Source organism: Oryctolagus cuniculus, chromosome 12 (genome assembly GCF_964237555.1).
Source record: "Oryctolagus cuniculus chromosome 12, mOryCun1.1, whole genome shotgun sequence".
NCBI classification, from domain to species: Eukaryota; Metazoa; Chordata; class Mammalia; order Lagomorpha; family Leporidae; genus Oryctolagus; species Oryctolagus cuniculus.
This window is the reverse complement of record NC_091443.1, coordinates 12,309,657-12,316,218: the sequence shown is the minus strand read 5'-3', so window position 1 is coordinate 12,316,218 and position 6,562 is coordinate 12,309,657. Positions and strand designations below refer to the sequence as shown.

Sequence of the window (6,562 nt, the reverse complement as noted above, 5' to 3'; positions counted from 1 at the left end):
GGCCGGCACTGTGGGTAAAGCTGCCACCTGCAGTGCCGGCATCCCATATGGGTGCTGGTTTGAGTCCCGGCTGCTCCACTTCCCATCCAGCTCTCTGCTATGGACTGAGAAAGCAGTAGAAGATGGCCCAAGTTCTTGGGCCCCTGCACGCATGTGGGAGTCCCAGCAAGAGCTCCTGGCTCCTGGCTTTGGATCGGCGCAACTCAGGCTGTTATGGCCAACTGGGGAGTGAACCAGTAGATGGAAGACCCCTCTCCCTCTCTCTGCCTCTCCTTCTCTTTCTGTGTAACTCTGACTTTCAAGTGAATAAAATAATTTTTAAAATCCTGCTTTATTTTTTAGAAATATTTATTTATTTATTTGAGAGTTACACAGAGAAGGAGAGGCAGAGAGAGAGAGAGAGAGAGAGGTCTTCCATCCTCTGGTTGACTCCGAAATTGGCCGCAATGGTCAGAGTTGCGCCAATCCGCAGCCAGGAGCCAGGAGTTTCTTCCAGATCTCCCATGTGGGTGCAGGGGCCTAAGCACTTGGGCCATCTTATACTACTTTCCCAGGCCATAGCAGAGAGCTAGATCAGAAGTGGAGCAGCCGGGACTCAAACCAGCGCCCATATGGGATGCCGGCACTGCAGGCAACAGTGTGCTACGCCACAGCACTGGCCCCCAAATCCCGCTTTCTGATCCAAGATGTTGGACAACCTGGGACAAGCTGGGAACTCATTCAAATTCCAAGTACCCTTTTTATTTAAAAAATAAAAGGATTTATTTTACAAAATTGAAAGGCCTGGTGACAGAAAGAGACTGAGAGACAGAGAGAGAGAGAGAGCTCTTCCATCTGCTGGTTCACTCCCCGAATGGCTGCAACGGTCAAGGCTGGGTGAGCCTGGAGCTCCGTCCAGGTCTCCCACGTGAGTGGCAGGTATCCCGATACTGTGCCATCTTCTGCTGCTTTCTCAGGAGCATTAGCCGGGAGCTGGATCGGAAGTGGAGCAGCCGCGACTCCAACTCTGATAGGGGCTGTTGCTATCATAGGTGGCAGCTTAACGCGCTGTGCCACAACACCAGCCCCCAATTGCCCTTTGAGGTTTTACCTGATACCTGATGACGGCGGTTGCTCTGATATGAGGGTTTTATTTTCCTAGCATGGAGGAGCAGAAGATGGACCGTTCTTAATTCCATAAGCACCCTTCGCCCGGGGCTTCCACCTGGTTCTTCGGGGTTGATTTCCCAGGGGGTTCCTGCTGGGGACTGCCAGCTCATTGGTCCCAGGACTGGCAGCTGTGAGCTTGTCCCAGGTGGCTCTGCTGCCCTCGGTGAGCCTCCGCACAGGTGGGACGGGGGGTGGGGGGGAGTGGGGTGGGACCCCTGCCCCTCCCCACCGGATGGAAACGGAAACGGAGAGCCCTGGCCAGTCCTTGCTCCAGCCACGCAGGCTGCTCTGTTTCCCGCCTAGTGAAGGAAGGGTTCCACACTGTGGAAAAGCTGGCATCAAGAGCTCAATTCCTCCATCTCCGGGCAGGTCTGCCCTGGGCCCCTCCCCCTGCCCCCCTCCTGGCCCAGCCTCTCCTCGGGGACTTCCCCACAGCCCTTTCTGGCCACCGATTCTTTCTGGGAAAGGCCATGGCCCATTTCTCCTGAGGCCCGAGCTCAGCCCCGGTTTCCCCACCTGACAGGTGTTGACCTTCCCATGGCCTTGGCTTCCTGCCCTGGGTGTCTGTTCCGCCTGGTGGAGCATCCGTGGGCCCGGAGGAGAGTGCACGGAGCGCGGAGGAGGCACCTACCCCTGGGGGTTGATTGACTGTGTGCCCCAGTATCAGGCCGTGGTCAGCTCTTTGTGAAGGCGTCGAGAAGGGCCACTTCCCATGGACATGTGGGTCCCCTGGCCTCTTGCCCCCGCAGGTTAGCCGCAGACGCATGGGTGCGTGGGCATCTCTCCTGTTAGGTCAGAGTGGCTGCACATTCTCATTTGCATCGCAGTTAATTCAGTTCCGCAGCTGTGGCCAAGGTAAGACCTCCCTCCGGGCTAAGTGCCAGGTGCCAAAATGCAGGCGCTCAGCCAGGACACAGGCACGAGTTCCTGGGTCCAGAAAGGACACAGGGAATGGAGTGTGGAGGACACGCCACCCAAGGGCAGCCGGGAGCCTGGAGGTACGCTCTTGAGTGGGGAGTACCACCCAGCTGCAGGGAGGGAGGGAGGCTGGGTTGCCAGGGGCGTGGTGAGGGCGGAAAGCCTGGTGCTCGCACTGCATGCCACGCTTGGGGAGCAGGGGTCCGGGTCGGGGTCAGGGGAGAGAAGGTTGCGATGCCCAGAAAGGGAAACAGGGACTCTGGACCTGCAGAGAGGAGCACGCTGAGGACTCAGGCCCTCACACTTGGCTGTGCTGTGTGTCGTGTGGCCAGCCCATGGACCTCTCTGAGCTGGATCCCCACCTGAAGAGCACAGAAATCCTCTATGCGACACTGTAGCCAGGACACAGCTGGTTTCCTCTTTGGGTCCAAGGTCACTGATGACCTTGCAATCTTCACCTCACCGCTACCCAGCCCTGGGACATCGCTCCAGGTCCCCCACACCCACCATGCTGGGTCTGCCCTTGGCCATGTCCCCAGCAGAGGCGGCAGAAGCACCCAGAGCCCTCGGCCCCCGAGCAGCACAGCGGCGGAGGGAGCAGGTGCTGGCAGCTGCCGCTGGCCCCACAATGTGGCTTTTGTCGGCAGGGCGGCTGTGGAGCCCAGGAACGACCTGTGCCAGGGAACAATTCCCGAGGCTGTGCCGGAGCAAGGCCGCGAGCAGACTCTCAACAAAGCCGGCGAGAGCCGTTGGGCGATTGCTTTTGTCATGCAAATGCGGGCGGAGGTTACCCTCGACGCTCCCTCCCCAGTCGGCTAACAGCTTTGTGATTCAGAAGGAGGGAGCCCTGGGCGAGAGAGGCGGGGCGTGCCTGGGTTCCCAGAGCCTGCCCGGCCTCTCCCATTGTCCTCCCTTGAGCCTGGCCGGGTGAGCACCGGCCAGCACCACGCCGGCCCCGGGACTCTGTCCTGACTCTCAGAGCCAAGAGGCGCTGGGCCCTGAGAATAGCCTCGAAGGCCAGAGAACAGCACCAGCAGGGTGGCCCATGCCCAGGCCAGCCTCAAGTCCAGCCCAGTGCCTCAGAGGGAGTGCCTTGGAGGGGCCAGCAGTGCCCACTGCCAGAGGCACCTGGCAGACGTGAGGAGGGCGCGTCCAGAGCTTGACAGGGTTTGGGGAGCAGGTGAGGAGGGCTAGGCACAGACCGCCAGCCCAGTGCCCTCCGGGTGCAGCAGGATGCCAGGGCTGGGCCCCTGTGCCCATAGAGAATGGCCGGAGCCCTGGGCCTAGAGACTCAGTTCCCTCCTGGTCCCACCACGCTGACCTAAACTGATTTGGTGAGTTTCTGAACTTGTCAAGCCTCACTCTGCTTGTCTCGAGTGAGAATTGGAATAGCCTCTATTTAGACCCTGGGGAAATGAGATACAATCATTGAGATGAACTGCTCATCAGCGGGCCTGGACCATGCTGGGGGTGGGGGACACCATGGGTGATAACATTCAACAGCAATTTGGGGGTCTTCAAAAATTTGCGGAGAATACATACTGTGAGAAGACTTTGTATCGATGTCAACATCCTTGTGCCAGAGTAAACTTACCTTTTAATTCCTTTTTTCCATGAAGTTTTTGAGGTCTCCTTGTACTTACCAAACTTGGAAATGCACACACTCGGTTCCAGGCAGGCGGCTTCTAGAAACCTAAAAACAAGCAGCCTGCAAAGGTTCTCTCAGGTGCAAACTAACAAAGGTTCAAGGTTGCTCTCTGCAGATTTGTGCCCAACAGCCAGAAACTGGACATGGCCCAAATGTCCACCCACAGGGCTTGGTTACATAGATTATGGTCCATCCACAGAGAGCTGTGGCTGAAGCAAGCACGTGGGCCTCTCTGTGTGCTGACCCAGGGAACGGACCTCACTTGGAGCTGGGAGACACACAGTGTCCTGCACAGGGGTACAGTGGCCTCACACCTGTGCTCCAAGCTGCAGTGGGGGCTGGGGGAGGAGGAGATGTGGCAGGGCCATCTCTGTCACACACACGCACACCCTTAGCAATGGAGGCTGCTTCCTGCATGCACAGAACATCTTGGGAGAGGTGGGGCCTGCAGCCCAGCAGGATGGAATAACACAACCAGTCGCCATGGCAACAACAGGCAGCTGTAATTTTCAGGGGCGGGCAGCAGTCAGGGCACAGGGAGAGGCTGCAGGCCACCAGCAGGGCTTCTGGGGCAGGTGCCTCTGTGACCTGGAGAGCAACGGCTCCCAGGCCTGTCTCCCCACCTGTAAAACCAGGACCTCACCTGCCTCACTCCTGCTGCTGCGATGGCTGGGAGGAGACATCAAGAGAGAGGTCAGGAGCCTGCACCAAGGCTGTTAGCCCAGAGGGTCAGCCTCGTCCCCTTCTCTGCTCTCGATTGCCCTCATTAGAGACGCCCACGTGCAGCCCTGAATTTCTGTCACCAAAGCACCTTCCGGATAAATAAATAATGACTGGAGAAGAGGAAGGTGGCAGATTGCATTTCACTTGGGCAGGGTGGTAGCCTGGGCTGCTTGGGCAATGTGGCCCAGCTGCTCACAGGTGCACAGGCCCAGGTGTGAGTCCTCCTCATGCTGTCCATCTGTTCTCCAAGCTCCACAGCCCAGCCCTTCCAGCTGGGAGACTGCAAAGTCATTCTATCACCCCCACCTCTCCAGGGGAAGGCACCAGCTGACTGCCAGCCCTGCCCCATGGCACAAAGCTGACCTCCTGTCAACGGTGCTGGGTGGACTATGACCCCCCTCCCCCAGGCAGCAGATGAACCCTGCCCTCTGGGTGTGGCCAGCTCAGCCCAGCCCCGCCCAGCCCAGCAGGCAGTTTCCTTCTGTCCTTGTGGGTCCCTATGGGAGCCAGGGGCACACATGGCTGTTTGGGGCCTTGGAGGGCCGCAGTGTCTGTCTCTGCCGGTTTCTACAGCTGTGCCCCCACAGCCTTCCATCCACAGGTTCTCGGCCTGTGTGCCCTCCCTCTCCTACCTATGCCTGGCTGGGTTGGGGGCAATCTCCAGGGAGCAGCCTTCCTGTCCCCTGTCCCCAGTCCCCACTGCTGACACACAGACCATACTGTCCGCCCATCACCACGTCAGAACCTGGTCTCCCCTGCCCACCCCCGGCTCCCACCCACGAGGGCTACAGGGCTAAGGTCACAGCCCTCAGCTGGGCTAGAAGTTCAGAGGGGCTGGGCTGGGGGTCGGGATGGGTCAGTCTTCAACAGCTTAGTTGAAGCTGTGTTTGGGTGGGTGGGGGCACTCCAAATGCCACAGTGAATCACTTCAAACACCTTTTAGAAAAACAATTATAGGGGCCGGGGCTGGCACTGTGGTGGTGTAGTGCTAAAGGCACCGCCTGTGACCCTGCACCTGTTCCTGTCCCAGCTGCTCTGCTTCTGATCCCGCTCCCTGTTAGTGCCTGGGGAAAAGCAGCAGAAGTTGGCCCAAGTTGGTCCAAGTCGGACCCAGATGAGGCTGCCGGCATTGGCCTGGCCCAGCCTCTGCTGTTGTGGCCATCTGGGGGGTGAACCAGAGGGTGGAAGATTCTGTGTGTGTGTATGTGTGTCTCCCCCTCTCTGGAACTCTTTCAAATAAATAAAATAAAAAATCAAATAAAATCAAATAAAAAGCAAAATCTTAAACAAGCACGCGAGTGTGCTGAGCAGCTGGTCAAATCCTTGATGCTTTAGGTAAAACCACCTCTTGCGTAGCAGCTTTGAAAGGTGCCCTCTCGGGCCTCATCTCCTGTCGTTTAGGGGTGAGGGGCAGTTAGAGACAAGCCCGAAACCCCGCGATGTGGATTTGTGTGCCCACCCCCTTTCCCAGACCCCCGTGGTAACGTACCATCTCCCATCGCAGGAAGAGCTTTATCTCCTGCTCCCGGATTTGGGAGGGGGAGCGGGCTGGAGAGGGAGGGGTCCAGGAGCCTGAAGTCTCCCTTCTGACCAGGTGGCCCGGGCTAGGCTGTGGCGCGGCGCGGCTAGGGGCTGCTGGCACCACTCCACCTTGTCGGAGTCGGGTGGGGGTTAAGGCCAGGAAGGCGGGGTGATTCCTCTGGTTTAGGGGCCCTGGAAAAGTCTTGTCTGGGAAGGGGTCCCCTTTATCCTCCCCCCCCAATTGTCTGAAAGTTCTATAACCTTACACTGGATAGAGCAGGGCAAGGCCTCAAACCGTTTCAAAACTGTTCTGGCAAGCACTGCAGGAATGCACAGGGTCACAGCAGACCGAAGCTGGAGGCTTGCTGGGGGTCCCCTTTATAACTCCCCCCGAAAGTTCCCCTGCTCTTGAACAAAAGCCCCAGAAACATTGTGAGAAATTAAGCATCTGTCACTCAGACATCAGGCTTTGCCTCCGGCTTCTTTGCTGAAATGCTGCCTCCCAGGCCGCTCCCACAGGCACTCTGGGGCTTCCAGGACCACTGTGGGCCCATGGGCTGTGAGGCCACCCCCTCGGAGATCCATCCGAGGGGGTCTCTCAGG

The 6,562-nt window shown here is 58.4% G+C and overlaps 1 non-coding gene across 1 annotated transcript; it reads right to left on the bottom strand.

The window, feature by feature from the left end:
- Window positions 1–6,198: 6,198 nt before the first annotated feature.
- LOC127484041 (small nucleolar RNA SNORA9) lies at window positions 6,199–6,327 on the bottom strand. Its single transcript, XR_007910822.2, has one exon. It is a non-coding gene; the product is annotated as a small nucleolar RNA SNORA9 (small nucleolar RNA).
- Window positions 6,328–6,562: the final 235 nt, after the last annotated feature.